This window comes from Pteropus alecto, unplaced genomic scaffold (genome assembly GCF_000325575.1).
Source record: "Pteropus alecto unplaced genomic scaffold, ASM32557v1 scaffold5, whole genome shotgun sequence".
Lineage (NCBI taxonomy): Eukaryota > Metazoa > Chordata > Mammalia > Chiroptera > Pteropodidae > Pteropus > Pteropus alecto.
Window position 1 is genome coordinate 23,062,143 of NW_006441953.1, and position 19,543 is coordinate 23,081,685.

Genomic DNA, 19,543 nt, shown 5'->3' on the forward strand with positions numbered 1-19,543 from the left:
TCGGACTTCAAAATCATTACACTTCCTGCAACACTCAACTCTCCTTAGAGTAAAGCTATTATTTAGGTAGAATTTTCACGTAGTGGATGCTTAATAGTTCTGGTTAATTCAATGACTAAAATGTTAATAAATAGATTAAATAATTAATAAAGGATTTCTATAATAAATTAATCTTATGTCTTCCCTCAATAAAAGTATTACTACAACCATGAATTGATTCGGAAGTGCCGTCCTGGTTGATCAAAGCTTCTTGTTAGCTGCAAGTGATCATTTCTACCAGGTGGAAAACACACAGAAATTTTCCAATCTCTTTCGAAATATTTATAGGTTTCTTCACATACTCTTTCCAGTTTAACTTGCCTGGCGCTGAAAAATATAATTATTTTCCACTTAACTGAATTTGAATGTGAAAAATCAACTAAAGTTTTTCCCTGTTGCTTGTATTGTTTTATTTTTCTTCAAAAGAAAGAGGCTAATAATATCTCAATAAACTGATGCTGAGATTTTAAAAGTTTTTAAAGTAACTTTCTGAATATATACTTATGAACATTTAAATTGCTGTCTCAATCTTTAACTTCTGTCAAAGAACAAGGCTATATATATGTAATGTCTACGTTAGATATGTGAAGCACACATTATATTTATTTGGTCAATATTTCAGTTATTGCAGAAAGAAAAAGACTATGCAAGCAAAATTCCTGTCACACTGAAATAAATGGCAGAACATTTTTAAAAATAATGAACCAAGTCACATAAAATTCCAGCTTCTACATTTTTTAATTTAGACTTCCAAGTACCTTAAGATTATTAGGTACAAATATCACAGGCATTTTAATTAAAAAGCTAAATTTCCATGAAAGCAACAATGATGTTCTTCTATGAACATACCTGGTACTTCCTTAACTCACCAAAAATGAGTTAAATTCTACTTGACATGACTGAGAATTGTCATACAAAATTCCAAATTTGAGATTGAATTTTTTCGACCATCTTCACTAATGGCATATCAGCTGGGAGTGTTCTTGGCTTCAAGTAACAGAAAAATCCAAGTCATAGTAGCTTAACAGAAGTATATTCCTCTTATACAGAAAGATGCATGGAGATAGAGGAAGTTTGGCTTTGCTTCACCTGTTCGGTGACATCATCAGGGAGCCAGACTCTTAGGGAGGTCCCAAGTTGGGGACTCCTGAGGGAGGGGTGAGCCAAAAAACTAAATAAGTAAAATGTATGCTATCTTAGAAAAAAACTGCTATAACAAACCTTAAAATTTCAGTGATTTAACACATTAGAGGTTTACTTTCTTCTCAAGTCATAGAACAGGGTGGGTGAACAGCTAGGCGTCCCAGGTCTTCTCTCTGAAATTGTTTACAGACCTAGCCTGATGATGGTTCTGCCATCTTCAATGAATGCCTCCTACTGTCACCGTGTGGTTCTTCTGCATTCTCCCTGAGGACACAGAGGGAAGAATGAGAGTAGCCCTGATCATCTACACACAAATAATGATGGTTGGATTGTGAGTTGGATCAGGGGGTTTTCCAGGAGCATCCCTAGTTTGAGAGCTCACTCTGGAGACATATGCATGGTCTTGCGTTAGGTAAGAAATAAGACTTTCTCAAAGTCTTATTTCTTGTGAGTAGTATGTTCAGTTATCATTTATCTATTTCTCCTAAGAAGTTTCAAGTCTCATGAAAGAGTCATAGGTTCAAATGACCTCTGATTATTAATGTTCTGGCTGTTTAGATTCCAGAGAAGAACAGGAGTTGGTCAAGCACTTCCGTGCCTCTGTGCATTTTGTTCATATTGTCACCTATTTTGTGAAGCCTTTTCATACTTCTTACAAATCTATGCTAAAATAATAGTTTACTTTTTAGTGGCTCTGAAATAATAATCTTTTAATTTCAATGAGTGCTACCCACTTCTGACTCTGGGTATTTTGCATTTTTTCACCAAAATGTTTCCACATGCTCACAAGGTACATCTCTGCTTCTCTGCTTCGCTTATGAAGATGCTGAGGCTCAGAATGCTGAAATAATTTGCCCGCCATCCTCCTAATTCTAAAGTTAAAAATGTAGGTATTACTTTGACAACTTCTTGTCCCTCATTGCCCCAAAACACAACCAATTGCAAAGTTTTAGCGAGTTCATCTCTTTATTATTTCTCAAACTCATTTAATTTATTTTTCTATTCCTATAGCCATTGCATCCATTCAGTTCACTATCATTTGTCACCTGAATTACTGCCACATTCTCTTACCTGGTCCCCCTAACTCAAATGTGCTCCCCCTGCCATGCATTATACTGCTACTAAGAGTAAACTTTCCAAAATGGAAACACATGCTTCCACTCTGTATTGTATAAGGATAAAAAATATCCTTATTTTTTTTATATCATTCTTATTATGGTTATCACTGATGTCATTTCTTCCTCCTGTGAGGGAAGTGAAGCAGTTAACATTTTCTTACTCGGCCTCAAATCTCAAACGTCACAAAACCGCTCTGCAAAATCCACAGGAATTACAATACCACAGGAAACCTCAGAAGGGCCTTCCAAAAGAGACACATGGAGAGAAAGGGCGTATTGTTCAGGAAATTAGAGTACAGCAAATATCAGAGAGACCATTTCCCATGACTAAAATGGATTAGCTGCAACAAACCAAAACCCACAGATAACTCTCCACCAACATGTGGCTCTGTCATTAGGAGCAAGTTATTGCTTTGTAAAGATAGTATGAGGATGAGAAAGGACTTCTAGGATTATGCTTTGAAGGCAAGATATCACTAGAGAGGTTGTGTTCATGGCCAGAGGCAGTCTTTCAGATATCTCTGAGCAATGCAAGAATTTACCCCATTCAAAAAGATCCTGGACTATCATATTTCAATGAGAAAAACTGACATTATAGCTCAGAGTTTAAGAGCATAAACTGTGTGGCCAAACTGCATGTGTGTTTCTAACCTGATGTTGACACTGACTGATTATGAGACTTTGGCCAATCTATTCTGTTTGATTCTCTGTGATTCAGTTTCCTCATCTATCAGAGCAGACAAAAATAGCACCTAAGAAGGAAGGCAATTATGAGAATTACCTGAGTTATGTGTGTGTGTGTGTGTGTGTGTGTGTGTGTGTGTGTGTGTGTGTGTGTGTGTGTGTGCGTGTATGTGTGTGTGCGTGTATGGCCAAGGACATTGCTTGGCACATAGTTTGTGTTATACAGTATTATAAATTTTATGTTTCACCCCATACATGCATTTGCTCATTTGTTTATCTCAAATTTGCCCCAGCCTGCTTCTCACTGAAGAATAAAAGCTAAAGTTCTTAAGATAATTTTGAAGACATTTAGACAGCCGCTACTTAAAATCCTTTATTTTATACATAAGGAAACAGGGACTGGGAGATCTGACTATTTATTGAGGATCTCATTTCCAGTAAGAGGATAAATTTAAATAATTTGACCGAGGCAATTCTACTTTCAGTCTGGTGTTCTTTCATATAAACTATATTATCTTAGCCAATGTCCGTGATGTTCAACATTTTCCTTTAAAGTAAGTGGGAAAAAAAGGGCTATTTTCCCCAAAGAAAAGTCAAAGCAGCTAATAAATCAGATGATTTACACAATAAGACATAGCGGAGACAGTGAGATTAGAACTGCAATCCATGACTCCTTTTTCTGAAAGTTATTTCTCTGCCTACAAAGTAATGAACGATGACTTTTGGGAATATTATACAAAAATTCGTATCTTTACATGTTCAAGGTGAGTCACTGTCTTACTTTCAAATGTATGGTCAACAAACAATTTGCAGTACTTTGTGATCAAAATCCTGATGCTTTCCTCTGTTAAACTGGTCTAAATATAGAGGCTAAAGATATCTTGCGTAAGTTTTTCATTATTCTTGGAATATTGTACTTCTAATTCAGCGTATCAATATGTAACTGGGGCAAAACCATTATTTTGGCGAGAAAGGGAAAAATCATCTGTGTTATCTACTATTAGGTTATTACATCAAGCAGAACCATTTTCATAGCAAGAGCTAGGTATTTACAAAAATATATCAAACATTTGAAAGTATAATCAAAGAGAAAATTATATCTAAGTCTGCGAAATTTCAAAGGAAGAGCAGGATTGGGAGAGAAAAGAAAACATCTCACAAATCTGGCTCGCGATCCTTCTTCTCTCTTGTTATCTCAAGTATCTGAGACCTTACCGAATATCTGCATTCCTAGAAGATTAAAAAATAAAAGTTTAGGATATCTTTGTGTCATTTTAGATTTTTGTCAGTGAGTCTTATAGATGGGGATAAGATGTTTCAAAGCACTGGTGAAAAGAATGTAATGTCTGCTTAGTTCTGGGGCATCAAAATGGAAGAAAATCTATTTCCTAAAACTAAAGGTTGCCAGAGACGATTTTTTCCACTGCAACCCACAAATCACCGTACAGTGCCCCTCAAGTACAGTGGTGCATATGTCCTGTCTCTTTCGGAATGCAAGCTGCAGTGTGCAGAGAGACAAGTGAATGTTATTTGCATGTCTGATTGCCTGTCACTGTCAATCTCAGGGACAGCAGAGAAATCATTGGCCAACGACTTCAGAGTTCGCATGTCCTGTGCTTACTTATTACTGGAAAGAATAAAATATAATGAACCTGATATGGACAAGGAATGCAAGGAATAAAATATTTCTTTCAGACTGTCGGCAAGCAATGGAACAAATGAGATTTACGGCAGAATTGGAGATGTGATTTATAGTTTTGCTTGTTCTTCATTTAAAAGAGGAAATTAAAACCACACTTGCATATGATTCAATCTTTGATCACCAGAGAATAGCTGCTGTGAATTAATTATTATAAACTCTATTACCCTGTTCACCCCAGGTGCTGCATTCACGATACCTTCCAACTAGTGTCCCAAGGGGAAGATTTTTTTTTTTTGGTTAAAAATCTGCAGGAAAATTATCTAGCATTTGGAGCAGTCATTTATTATTTAAGACACTAATTGAATTATCTCATGGAAAAGATATAGTTAAAAGACTCAGATAAAATTCTCAGCAGCTTCTTACTGGCTCGGAGAATGTGGGCACTTATTCTGTTTTCATCATTTATAAGCCTAGAATTAAATGTTTAAATTTATGCACAAAGATTCTCAAATCGTCAGCTCTGATAGTTCCCAATTCTATAAGTAAATGTATGAAACACTAATTTCATAAAGAAGATATTTTGTTCATTTAGTCTCCATTTAAGGTAATAAAATGAATTTTTATATAAACATTTCAAGACACCAAAATAAAACAGTGACTCATTGGGAGGCCTTTAAGATACGGCAAATAAGGAATCTTTTTAAAGGATGCTAAAATAAAATTTTCAACATAAATTTAATAAAAGATATACCATAATAATGCCATTAATCATAAGAAACCAACATTCTTTGAACAGAACATTTAGAAAACTACTGTTGGCATTAAATATAAATCTTGAAAGAAGAAAAATATTTGACATAGAGTTGAGAATGTAATCAAATATGATGCCAAAGGAATGTCAAAATTTAAGGTGTTTTACACATTCGAACCTGTGAGCGGAAGGTTGGTGACTACAGAGCAGTCAAACATGATCTGGGACTTCAAAGACAGGACAACACAGTACGGGTTACTTAAGCAGAGTGGGCTGGCTCTTTAGCTGTTTTCCCAATCGAACATTTACACTTTGATTTTTCGTAGATGCTCTCTCTAGCTGGTTATGCTTATGGGTAGAAGAGGAACAAGCCTGTGAAGCACTTGAACGATAGTGAAGATTTAGGAGTCTTCAGATTGCACATGATAGAAATATAACTCAAAATAGCTTGAACAAAAACAGAAAATGTGATGTCTCAAGTTATTTCACACACGAATGGATCTAAGAACTTTAAAGTAACTGGAATTCTCTTTATCTCTCACTCTTCCCCTCTCCGTCTGTCATTCACCCCCTAAGCATCCTTCCCTCCATCGCCCAGCTCTGTTCTCTGTGACAGGGTCCTTCTCCGCAGACTTTCTCCACACGGCGGCAAAGACCGGGGCCTGCAGCTCTAGAGTTCACAGCTCTCACTACTGGTGATCTCTATGAAAATGTAAACCTGTTTCCTGGAAGTTTTGGCAAAATGCTGAGAACTGTTGGCATTGATCTGCTTGATTCTTCTCCCATCTCTCGATCAATTCTCGTTGCCAGGCATGGAATTAAATGACTGACCGACCTGATCCCTGTGCCCATCTCCACTTAAACCCCAGAGGCTGCAAATAGAGCACACGGGGTCCCCACAGAACACTCAGGATGCCATCTCCGAAGACACTGGAAGCAATGCCACACATGAAAAAACAATGTCCACTGCAAGCAAATTAAGACTTTTCCTGAAGTATGTACTTTTATATCTATTGCCAGTTAACTGCACAAAGGCCTGCCAGGAAAGAAAATAAAATCATTAACTTTTTTTTAACTATTAATTTATACTTTTTAAAATGCAGTTAGGTGTTACTGCTAGTTTGTTGCATGTATAGCTATATCTATATCTATAGACATATAAAATCCATATATATCTCTGTATATCTCTGTATATATATGGATTTTATATGTCTATAGATATAGAGGAACTTGTGAATATAGGGGTTTCTTTATACAGTAATAATATTTTAGTAAAGTTAATTTTAATGACAATGTATCATATTTTAAAATATAATAAGGAATATAAAATAAAAAACAATTATCCATAGCCCTACTACCCAAAACATTTTGGTATATGATTTGGGGTTTGTTTCTTTTTTCTCTGTTCTCTCTTATTCCAAGTTTGTGGTTATTTTTCTTTTTGAATATTAAAATTTTTATTATGTGTTATATATAATTTTATACCCTACTTTCTTCATTTAACATTACAGTAAGAGCATTCTTCTTATTATGAACTCTTAATGGGAAGAATTTTAATGGATGGGTAAAATCTCATCCACAATCTATTCTTACTTCTATATTTGAAAATTTATATTGCTTTCAATATTTTATGGTTATTAATAGTGTTGCCATTACCAACGCTTTGTTTTCTGAATTTCAGATTATCTCCTTAAGAAAATTTTCTAGCAATGAAATTCCTGTCTAGAGAATTACAGACATGTTAGATGAGGATTGCCTTAACTTTTCATTTTGTTTTTCTTCAATTTGATGATTCTTTCAAAATGTATCTCAAATACTAAATATTAAAAACTATTGGAACACTGAATTTAGTATTTATTTAATAAATATTTTTGGAACACATATTAGGTGTCAGAGCACAAGGTAGGGATATCTAATGTAGCCTGATGGAGAAAGAGAAGGCTTCTAAAAAGAAATGACTTGTAAACCGAAAAATGAGTAGGAGTCAAGAGGAGAATTAAGTATAAAAAGAGAACGTAAAAGAAAAGAACTCATCTCACGGAGACAATAAAATGAGAAAATACATGGCATAATTGGGAAGTCACATGGATTTTAGGAGAGCCAAAGACTAGAGGGATGACGGAGGCCAGAGTTCAAAAAGCTCGGCTACAGGAACCGAGGGGTTACGAAGGGATTCACCAGAGCGAGATGCCTGCACGGCCTCAGCGCTCCACTGTTTCACATTACGTCATCTCTCAGAACTTTCCCTTCAGTTTGGTGAACTTCTCTGTCTGATAGAAATCTGAGAAATGGAATTACCTTAGAGCACAAAGGATGGATTGGGTGTGGGGGAGATGAAGAGTGAGAGTCTCAATCCGTGTAGCTCATTTCTGATTCAGGAATATGGCTGAGGAAACTTCAATCTGGGCTTTTTTCTTCTTCCATCAGAGAATGGTCCCCAGGAACTTCCTCTAGTAAAGGGTAGTTAATGTCTATCCCACCTCAGGCTGACATAGTTTAAGGAGCATTTGCATATTTCCTAGACAATATAGCAGAGTTCGGTGAATAGTAGACTTTGTTGTTGTATCTTTTGTTCATTTCAAATTTGAGATTGCAAAGAGACCTGTTCTACTCATTGAAAAAACACATGAATAGCCAATAATTTCTACGTGGACAAATTGAGTCCTATGAGTCCTGCTGGAATTTCAGTTTCAGCTTCCCTGGGGGTTGGCTCATTCTGGCCTCGTCTACCTTGGGATGTAGAGCTCTCTCTCAAAGGCAGTGACACTGGACGCAGGCAGAGACCATAAACGAATGTAGCCTGTACATCTGTTGTCACTAACTCACCTGCCAGAAAGCCCAGACAACGTTTTTTAAAAATCCTTAGAAAGTTTTAAAAGCAAAATAGTGATCGAAAGGATGAGGAATGGATGGGTTTTTCCAGAGATCTGGGTTCTTTTTCTGTCTTTTTCCACAACTCATTAGAGAACTTAATTGAACCGCTTCCCTCTCACAATCTCCCCTCTCTGTGAAATAAGGATAATTATGGCTGCCCTTTCATTTGCCCTTTGGTAACTTCACAGAGTGTTCAGAGATGTTATGAAGATTAATAAGCCAAATGCTTGTAGGGCACTTTAAGCTCCCTGCAAGGGAGAAAGCAGAAAATTAAAATCCATTGTTCTGAGAGCAGGAGGGGCCAGATACCAGAGGCCAGCAACCAGAGCCCTAAGAAATGCTGAGCTCAGTTTCTTTTGTGAGTGTAGAGAGGGGCCTTGCTTTCTGTGCCTGTGGTTTCAGCCCTGGCCCATAGGGGGGTCATCTACCTCATATCCCAACATCCCTTACTAGGTCAACCCCAGAATTTAATCTAATTGACCAAATGCATCTTTTTGTGTGTGTGTGTGGGGGGGTATAAGTATGGTAGACTGAACAATGTCCCCCTTCAATATGTCTATGTCCTAATCTTTGGAACCTGTGAATATATGATCTCACGTGGCAAAAGGGATTTTGCAGGTGCAATTAAGTTAAGGATATTGAGGTGGGGAGGTAATCCTTGATTAAAAGGGTGGTCTCAATGTAATCACAAGGGCACTTATAAGAGGTGAACAGTGGTAAGAGATGTGATGATGGAGTAGACAGTTTGGAATGATGCAGGGAAGGTCATTGTGCCTAGGAATGCAGGCAGCTGCTACTTACTACCTGAAAAAGACAAGGAAACAGATTTTCTCCTGAAGCCTCGAGAAGAGACACAGCACTGACCACGCCTGATTTTAGACTTCTGACTCCCAGAACTGGCCGACAGTAAAAATGTTTTGTTTTCAGTCACTAAGTTTGTGGTGATTTGTTATAATGGGAAACTATTATTGTAGACATGGTGTGATGGACTGAATAGCCCTCAAAAAGATACGTCCATACCCTAACACTGAGAATGTATAAATATGAATTTATTTGGTGAAGGTGTCTTTGCAGATGCAATTAAGTTAAGGATTTGGAGAAAAGGTCGTCCTGAATTTCCCAGGTGGAAATCCCATGATAACTGTCTTTATGAGAGACACAGAGAAGAGGAGAGAAAGCATGTGAAGATGGAGGCAGAGATTACGCTGACAAGCCAAAGAATGTGCAGGGCCGCTCATGACTATAAGGGTCAAGGAAAGAGTCTCTTCTATTGCTTTCAGAGGCCACACGGCCCTGCCGACACCTTGCTTCTGGACTTCTGGTGCCCAGGACGATGAGAGAATAAATGTCTGTTATAGTGATCAGTGATGCTGATATTTATATATTATTTATATTTATACTTATACTTATATATCACTTCACAGAAACGAGTCTGCGGGTCTGGGCTGTCTTTGATCAATGTAGAATAAAAGAGAAGGCAGAATCAGCTCTACCTGTCCCTTTTTGGAAGAGATTCCCACTTACATAATGCCACCCTGAACTGTGCCATCCAACTACCATCGACTGCAAATCTGAACGAAATGAGAATGTTTTAACAAAGAAACTGGGTGGATAAACATTGGTTGGGTAACTAAAAAATGTCTCACGCAGAGTACCGTTCTGAGAGTGCTAGCCAGCTAAGCTTCCTGAGTGTCAACAGTTCATGCATAAAATGGGGAGAGAGAGCTTGACCACACACAGGGGAACAGTTCATTGAGAATAAGGAAACTGAGGTGAAAATTCTTTGCAAACTCTAAAACGATCAAGAAGTGAATTTAATTTTTCTTATGATGATGATGCGATTGAGTTAGCATCAGAAGAGGTTGATCGCCAGAAACATAGTGCTTACATTTCAATAACGGCTTCCAAAATGTTAGGCCAAATGCGTAATTAACAGACATTCACCACAGCCAGGAGCCTGCCTACTTCTCGGCCTAGTCCTGGGAGTGAACAGAGCCTGGGCACCAGGTGTAGAAGAGACATCATATGCTCTCCAAACCCAGGGACCTCCCGCCCCCAGGTACAGGTGTCTTCCATACCTGCCAGTTTCCTCTGCAGTAACGTGTGCCACCTTCCTGAGTAGGAGATAGATGCGACTCACAAGCCTGACCCTTAAAGTCTCCTACACGAAGCTTCACGTTCTCTCTTTCACCATCCACGAGCTGAACAGAGAAAACAGCCCCTGGAGGATACAGAGGCACAGAATAAAAGAGCTTAGCTTTTGAAAAGACTGCATGAACCTGGGCCCTTAGAGGCCTATATTACACTGCGATGTGACAGATAAACTGTTATCGTGAAAAAAATATAATTTGATATTTAGGGGTATTTGCCATAGCAGTTGGCTTTGTGCGACTAACACACGAGCGTAACAATGATAGGGTGGAGATGGCCCCAGGGCGCAGGAAAAAGGGAGGTGAGGCGTTATCCGTTGAGAATTTAAAACCGACAATATTAAAACTCAGCCTGCTTTTTATTATCGCTCTACACTGACAGATATAAACAATATCGATAAAAAAAAAAATGATCTCTCTTGTGGGACGGAAGGGAACAGTGTGTGCGTGGGGGAGTGGACTACAGGAGACAAAGAGACCGCTCTGTTTCCACTGCATTTCTGCTGGTACATGAGTATTGCAGGGGAACAGAACAAACAAAACAAAACAAAAACAAAACAGAATAAAACATCAGGTTCGTGAAGAGAATATGTGGCTCTAAGTTTCCACTCTCCCCCTTGGAAATGAGGCTCCCTGATCCATTTGCCTGGGAAGTGAAGTTTGTTCTTAATATATTGAGTCTTTTAAGGATCAGATGAAGCAATACTTGTGAAAATAAACAGTAAATTTTTATAAATACCATAAGAAAGAATACTTGGTTTTGTTATTACTTTGTTTTAAAAATTAGTTTTGATTCCCCAGGCACCTCTCTTTCTTCCACTCATTCTGCGGAGAATGTGCCTTAAACCTGTGCCACACTGGGCCCTGGTGTCCGTATGAATAAGGCACAGTTCCTGCTGTCACCGGGCCTAGAGGATGCGGAGGCACTCGACTATACCAGGAAGCATTTGTAATAAGTGTGGACAGGTGCCATGGCAGATGCGTAGATTTTATAAAGCAGTATGTATGTATTGACTTTAACCCGAAAACTAAAATTTGACTACTAACTTTTGATTTTTCCAAAGATAGACATTGAGGAAATTCAATTACTATTGCATTCTCATAAACTATGGAACAATTTAAGATCGGATATGTAAGAAGGACACAGAGAATAAAGTCATATGAAGCTTTATTTTAAAAATTACAATTTTTCTTTTTTCTTTTTTTTTTTTTTTCTGCTTTTACCTCAGACTCTTAAACACGTCGTTTTGGGGGAGGCGGGGACACAAAAGAGCGGGTAGGCTGCCTCTGGGAGGACCCAGTCGCAGGATCACAGGATTCTCTGTGAATTTGACCCCTGAAGAGAATGCAAGGAAGGTGGGGATGGTCAGGAAACTCTACTCACTGGACACTGTCCAAACGCTGACGCATAAAAGTTGAAAAGTATTTCCAGTCAGGCGGAGGATGGGGGGCTGGAGGCAGCCTCCAGCACCGGATTTGCTCATTGTGAAGGAAGCACGGATGAGGGAATGGAGACTTAGGTTCCCAGCAGAGGAATGTGTTGGCAACAAAGCACTTGTCATCCCTCTTTCTGTATTAATTTTCAAGATACTGCTTTCCATTACATTGGAACCGATTGCTATGACATGTGAGGTAGTTGAATCGCCTTATGTTATACGATAGTAACACCTTTAGACTAGTTATAATTTCAATATCAATTGTGGTGTCAAACGCTAAAGAACAATATGTTCTAAGCATTTTCATTAATGAGAATGAGATGGCCTTTTCTATCTCGTGTTGCAGTGAAGAGAAAGAAAAAGAATTTCAGGAAGAAAGAGAGGGCTGTGAAACCACCTTCGTAATGCAATTCAGGTTTGGAAAGGAGACTGATATACTTTTCGCATTAAGGTGAAGCATTAGCACATTTTAGCAAGATATCAGCCCCCCTCAGAAGAGATCTGTCTCTGTTGTTAATGTTGTTACTTTAAGATATCTGTATTAACAAGAAAGAAAGGACAACTTGTAACCCGTGGTCCGGACCAGCCCTTGGTCTCTTTAATCCTCCATTACCCTGAACTGAAACTCCCACGGCACCATCCTCAGCGGCAGAAATCCTTAAAGAGGCCAGTACTGATGCAGAGGGCAGAACATTTCCAAACCATAAGAAGGAGGCACGGTGAGAAGCCCCAGCTGAAGGACCAAAGAGAAACAGAGATCAAGGGAAACAGGTGATTTAAAAGGTGGCTGGAAGTCAGGCCTTGATAAAAGAATATCCTTACAGGGAAAAGCAAACTGAAAGTTCTTTGGGTTTCTCTGAATTTGTCAACTGGAGGGGAAAAAAAAAAAGAAAGAAAGAAAGAAAGAAAGAATTTTCTCTGAATTTGTCAACTGGAGGGGAAAAGAAAAGAAAGAAAAGAAAGAGAAAGAAAAAGAAAGAAAGAAAGAAAGAAAGAAAGAAAGAGAGAGAGAGAGAGAGAGAGAGAGAGAGAGAGAGAGAGAGAGAGAGAGAGAGAGAGAGAGAGAGAGAGAGAGAGAGAGAGAGAGAGAGAGAGAGAGAGAGAGAGAGAGAGAGAGAGAGAGAGAGAGAGAGAGAGAGAGAGAGAGAGAGAGAGAGAGAGAGAAAGAAAGAAAGAAAGAAAGAAAGAAAGAAAAGAAAACCTCCCTACTCAAGTGCCATCGCCACTAAAAATAGTGATATATTTGAGAGAGTTCAGTAATAAAAATGAGGGGGCCACACTTTTGTCATTCAAATGAGGTGATGACTTATATCCACAAAAACCTGCACGCAGATATTTATAGCAGCCACCTTCATAATTTCCACAACTCGGAAGTAACTAAGGTGTGCTTCAGCAGGTGAGAGGATAAGTAATCTGTGGTACCTTCAGACAAGGGAATATTATTAGTCAGTGCTCAAAAGAAATGAGCCATCAAACCATGAAAACACATGAAGGAACCCTAAGTGACTAGTACTAAATGAAAAGAGCTGATTTGAAAAAGCTACATACTGTCCGATTCTAATTACACGACATAGTGGAAAAGGCAAAATGATGAAGACAGTAAAGGGATCAGTGGTTGCCAGAAGTTAGAAGGGAGGTCAGGAGGCATGAATTGGCAAAGCATAAAGAATTTTGTAGGGCTGTGAAGCTATTCTGTATGACACTGTAACAGCGGATACATGTCATTATATATTTGTCGATACCAAGAATAAACCCGAAGGTAAATTATGGACTTTGGGTGATAATGATGCATCGATGTGGGTTATTTAATTGTAACCAATATGTCACTCTGGTGAGGGACGTCAATAGTGGAATGCTGTGCCTACATGGGGGATCTCTGTCTATTCCATTCCATTTTGTAATGAACCCTAATCCGCTTTAAAAAATAAAATCTATTAAAAAGATGAGGCAGTGAGGCTGAGAATGATGGTCACCGAGTCGGTAAAACTGGCTCCCATCAGTCTCCTACACGTCTCCTGAGGATTTCTTGATCAATAAGCACATCTGTACAGCGTGCTAAGTGCCATGCTTTGTAAGCATCATGGCACAAATAAAGGACGTCCCTATCCTTAAGAAGCTACTCTATACTGACTATTACAAGTCCTGACATCTGACTAATGAGAAGCTGAATGGATAGCTGAAGAATGACTTTAATGAAGGAATTACCGAGCCCTGGAGATGTGAAGAATCAACTCCTTCTAGGTGGTCATTGACTAAAGTCAGAGGAAGAAGTTTACTCGTCAAAATAACACTTGCTTCTATAACAGAGAGATCTCCAAATCTTAGTGACTTAAAAAAAAAACCATTTCTGTTGTTCTCTCACAACAGTGTAAGGTTGGTACTCCTGTCCAGGTATTATACGGACATGATCCCTCAGGGACCAGCCCTCCTTCCACCTGTGGCTTCATCTCCCTCTGGAATGACCCTCGGCGGACTCTCCAGTTGGTGGCTGGGAAGAGAAAGGCTTATGCGTGGGATTAGGGAAGTTTTAATACCGTGCGGCTCACTTTCACTGACCTGTAAGCCATTGGCTAGAACTTAGCGGTCACACTTTACTGCAAGGGAGACTGACATGAGTTTGTCTAAACTGTGCTTCCAGGAAACTAAAGAAAATGAGTTCGTCCGACCATCAGCTGGCCTCTGCCACCTGAGGAAATAATGAAAGTGAGTGAGGGCTCTGCAAGTCAGAGCAGATTTTGGTTTGGGAGCAACGGCGCTAGGTTTGGAGAGTGACTCAAAAAAGAGGGTCTGAGGAGACTTCAGGAGGAAAAACGCCCCCGAAGGATGGGGTGGAAATTTCTCAACCACCTAAGGACAAATTGATGAAATATAGACTATGATGTAATGTTGGAACCTGTAGAGAAAAATAAAGCTGCTGTGACATAGAGAAGTCTTTTTCTATTTCCATGTCACTGGAAAGTCATAGGAGTGAGTGACACATTTTAAAATGACCCAAGAAGACAAGTACACATCTTAAGACACAGAGAGACAACAATTGAGAAACTAGAGAAAATGAGCTGAGCATTTATGGTTTGAGGTTGAATTATAGAGAATTTGGACTTTTATATGAAATCTCTCTCTCAACTGACCTATATATATTTGCACGTATTGATTAAATGCATTCTGATATTCTGATAACGCGTTCTGTATTTCAAATAAGTCAATAGGTATTATCCTATTCTCCGTAAATTGTACCATTAGTTACATAGAGCACAAAACCCCTCCTTACCCTCAGGCATTCACCATCAGTGACATTGGAGATAAATTATAAAGAAGAGGTGGCTGAACTCTGCTGTCTTGGAAATGGCTCAGTGGCCTGATTCCTATTTATTTTGAATCAAGTCTTACAACTAAGATCTTTGAATCTGATCTGTTTGAATTTGATTTGCTTTGGATAATCTTGAGACTTAATTGACCAGATAATTTCACAAGTGTCTATACCTTTGTTTATTTGGTTTAATGAGCTGTCATCACCTAATAACAATTAGCGCTTTTGTACAGATCATGGTGTTTGTGCTGGAAAGCAATTTAGGTTCTGGACTATACTTAGGGTTTCTGAACCGTATGCCCACTGCAGCTGTGGGTAAGGGCTGGGCAATTTCCCTTTTGTGGGGATTATCGGCACATAAGAGAGAAGAGCAAATTGTAAGACTCTTTGATTCTATTTTAAGTGATTTGTGGAAGATACAAATAGGCCAAGAACAGCTATTCCACAACATTAATTTCCTGCATAGAAGACTCAGATTGAGATAGTGCCCAGCGCAGAATTTCTGTCTCATTGGTCACGTCTTTCACCTATCTCTCTTCTGGAAAACTCATTCTTCCCTTTCTATTCTGAAAATTGTCCCATAGGAGCTGCCATCCTCTCATCTGCTCTAACTGACCTGGCCTAAGTGACTGCTCTGGGGAAGGCTATATGACTTGTGATGAACCCATCAAGTTATTACCTTGCAATTTTTCAAAGTGGAAACACTGGATGGAGAGTCCTTTTATTCTGTGTGATGAAACTGAAGATGTACGAGGCCAGGAGGTGTCCGTGAACAGGAAACTGTATTCCTATGGGAAAAGCCAGTCTTAGAGGAGAAAAATCCGAGGGGACAGAAGGAGAAACACAGCGCGACTTCTACTCACAAATGAGACTCCTGCCTTCCTGAGATTTGCTTCACTGAGCTAATAATATCAACTCTCCTTTTTTTCTTTTAGATTATTTATAGATTTTAATGGATTAATTGATTGTATGTGTGTGTGCGTGCGTACATTCGTGGTTGTTCAATTCCCTTTAGATTGAATTTTGATCAAAACAACAGCAAGAACAAAAGAGTCCTGATGAAAATATCCAGAGAATTTGAGTATGGTTGTGCAGAGACAAATGCTTTGTTGCAGTTCACTCCAAAGTGGCTTTTATTGGTAAGAATTGTAGATTCTCAAAGACTGTTCAGGCTTAAGAAATACAGAGTACTCATCAATAACCCAGATAAATTACCAATAGTTCAAGTTTCAGTTTCTCAGCCTTTGAGAGGGGAAAATGTATCTATAAGCTTGTAGACATTCCTTAAATAATACAGATGAGCTAATAATTTAAAATTTTACGATATGTTCTTGATCACAAATAGACATACATTCACGGACATAGTTTGAATTGAGGAGCATAAAATATATTTAAAGTAAGGCTTACCAGGCAGAAGAAAACATTAGTTCTTTACCTGTTTTGGTATCCAACTTTTCTGAGTGGTGTCTGAGCTCCACTATAAAACAGGAGATGGGTTTGAGTAGATCGACAAAATGATTGGACTCAAATTTACTAAATGGTATAAGAACCCTAGAATAAGCTACTAAAATTATGATCTAATTTATCTAGTAAGTTGTAAAGATGAATCAAATTTGCTTTCAGACTGCCGGAGCCCCATATTTCTTATTAGAAGGGCTTCTGTGACCCCAACAGGGAGAACAGGCGAGTTCCCTGAGACTGTTCTCGTCCCCAAGGCCCCAGGATAAAACACAGACAGCAGTGCAAGTGTGACTTGGCTCTTTAACGTAAAGCAGGCCTGCTTCTGCTGGGCCTTTGTGAACTGCCCCTTCTTCGTGTAATACCCTAGAGACCTAAACATCAAATACCAGTGAAAACGAAGGAGATACCTTGGGAATGAACTCAGATATCCTCAAATCCTCCTCCCTGACTCCGATACGACAGAATTTTGAATAGCTGAAAGTAATTCACTAATATGTTTTACATACAGCCCTCTTGAAGAGACTGTTAGGATGAACGCACACTTAAGATTTTCTAAGCATTTATAATAACTTTGATTTGCATATACATGCTAAGAAATCCACTTTAAATATATGACATTTCTGACTATTTGGCCTAGGATAATATAGAGCTCTTCGTGCTATTGTTTTGTTCATTTTATATTTCAACGCAGAATTATAGAAACTAAACAGGCAATACACCCACATATACACACATGCAGATATAGATATAGATCTGTGTATGTGTATGAATGTAAATATGCATCTACACACATTTATATATGTACAGAAAAATGTGTGTATACTTAATGTATGCAGCATTGGAGACTTGGATAAATGTATTGTTTTTAAGTGATGATTTTCGCTTATTTTAAAAAAGTGGTTTCTGTTTGAGCAGTGAATCTACTTGAATCTCTGGGAATACATTTTATAATATTAATAAGCCCAGACAACTTGAAGTCTCAAGCAATTTTGATGGAACTAGGCCAGATATTATTCAGACTTCTATTTTTATACTATATACCAGTAAGCCAGGATTTAAAGGAAATCAAGTTAAGAGAAAATGACAAAATACCTCTTCATTCTATGAGAGGATTCAGAATGTTAGGTTTTGATTTTACCCACTTTCCTTTTTTTCTTTCAGACACCTTTTTGTTTGTTTTCCTGCGAGGACTTCATCCATAGCTTGGGGCTTGAGAACCACGGAAAGACTCTGTCTGCCTTTTCCTGTCCGACTCTCCCTCCACGCCTTGGTGAACCCCGCACTGCAGCCAAACAGACCTGACTGGATTCTCCTTCCCCTTTCCAGTGGACACGGATACAACTGGCCTCGCCACCCCGCTGTTCCACCCGAAACGAAGTGAAGCTGGGCCTCTCTGACCTTCAGTCTCCTTATTTATAAAATGCTAACAGTAACAAGGCCTGCCTTGCAGCTTTGTTGGATACTTACTCTTTGGAAAGCAACTAGTATACGGAAGGCGCTCAAAAGACATCCATTATATTTTCGCTATTAATGCCTTCTACTTCTCCCTTGAGATCGTGAGTTACTTGGGAACAAACAATATTTTATAAAGCTCACATCTCCTGGGCCAAAAAAAAGCATGTCTATTATATAGAAAGTATGCAAGTTATGTTTGAGCAATTGAATAAATGGATTTCTTCAATCTGAGTCACTCTATTCCTTTCTCATCACTCTTTATTGCCTTTTTATATGCTAGCCATCTTGACAAGACCATCTATATCCTCGTTTTTTATAAGCATTTCCTATGCTGGACCATCCTTATATTTTATGCATGAAGAATTTCAATTTCAATTTTGTATAGTTTTCCAAACACGTCATATAGTTTAACCTTCATTGTTTTGCATATTTTGTCCTCTCTGCCTATATTGTTTTCACATATAAATATTTAATTTAATAAGTATTTAGTGAGCACCTACTATATGACAGCTATTATGCAAGATACGGAAGTGGTGTGAGGTTGGGGGTAGTGGGAGAATCCTGCTCCAGCAAGGAAAAGTATTTCATTACCAGCATTGTTTAGAATTGCTGGCTCAGGGCACATAGTGAAAGGCAGACTAACTTACAGTAAGTTCCATTATTACATTAAATTATCTACAGACAATGCATTGCCTTATTTCTTGTATCCAGGGTAGATGGCTCCTAGGAATTCCAAGAAACTTTGGCAAAGTAGCTTAAAACATGAGGGAACATAAGTCATCTTTGAGCATAATGAGCAAGAGATAGGCTGGAAGTTACTTAGTATTCATCGTGAAAAGCATCTGATGGCATCTTAGACTGTCCACCTAAAAGCCAGGCTACTGGGAGACATCGCAAACCATCAGGCTCCAAAATCCTGGCTCCAAAGTTAAACAGTGGGATTATGTTTACACACCTATCTCCTAGAAGAAATTATGGCCTGCCACACAAGGCTCAAGAGGCAGCAAACGCTTGCATGTGTTAAGAGAATTGCATGGGTTGTGGAGGGGGAAAGATATTGTTAGACAGAACTCAAGGGGGTGAGGATAAAAGTGTCTCCGAACCTTAAGCAAAGCTACTCAAAAGTACAGGATTAAGCAAAGATGAAAGAATTTGGGGTGCAAATTAGAGTTAACAAAACTTTCTCCTGAAATTCTACCACCCTATGGGTTTGAATGTTTAGGACCATGTTATTTGGACTTGAAATCAAGGTCTAACGGTGTATGCACTTTATGAATATCTCACCAGCTACCACCAGCACTATGTAATCTAGAATCCGCCACAGTAAAGTTAAACAGTGGGATTATGTTTACACACCTACCACAGCTAACTAACATAAATGACTCTCTGGCATCCATCTTTCCTCTTTCTCTCTGTTGTTATAGAATTGAGTCTATCAGCTCTTTTGCCTGGTTCTGGAACAAAAAATGAGGGGGGATGGCGC

The 19,543-nt window shown here is 38.6% G+C and overlaps 1 long non-coding RNA gene across 6 annotated transcripts in view; it reads right to left on the minus strand.

The window, feature by feature from the left end:
• Positions 1-766: 766 nt before the first annotated feature.
• The window catches only part of LOC107196190, a 393,663-nt gene continuing 374,886 nt past the window's right edge, over positions 767-19,543 (minus strand). For 4 of the 6 annotated variants that reach the window (XR_001517554.2, XR_003048483.1, XR_003048484.1 and 1 more), the window contains 3 exons: positions 16,580-16,621; positions 15,824-15,932; positions 10,342-10,472 (listed from right to left, as the gene is read on the minus strand). This is a non-coding gene — a long non-coding RNA (uncharacterized LOC107196190). Of the gene's footprint in view, positions 1,447-3,347; positions 4,215-10,341; positions 10,473-15,823; positions 15,933-16,579; positions 16,622-19,543 lie in introns of those variants that run through there. The other 2 variants (XR_003048482.1, XR_001517553.2) reach the window with 2 other exon arrangements.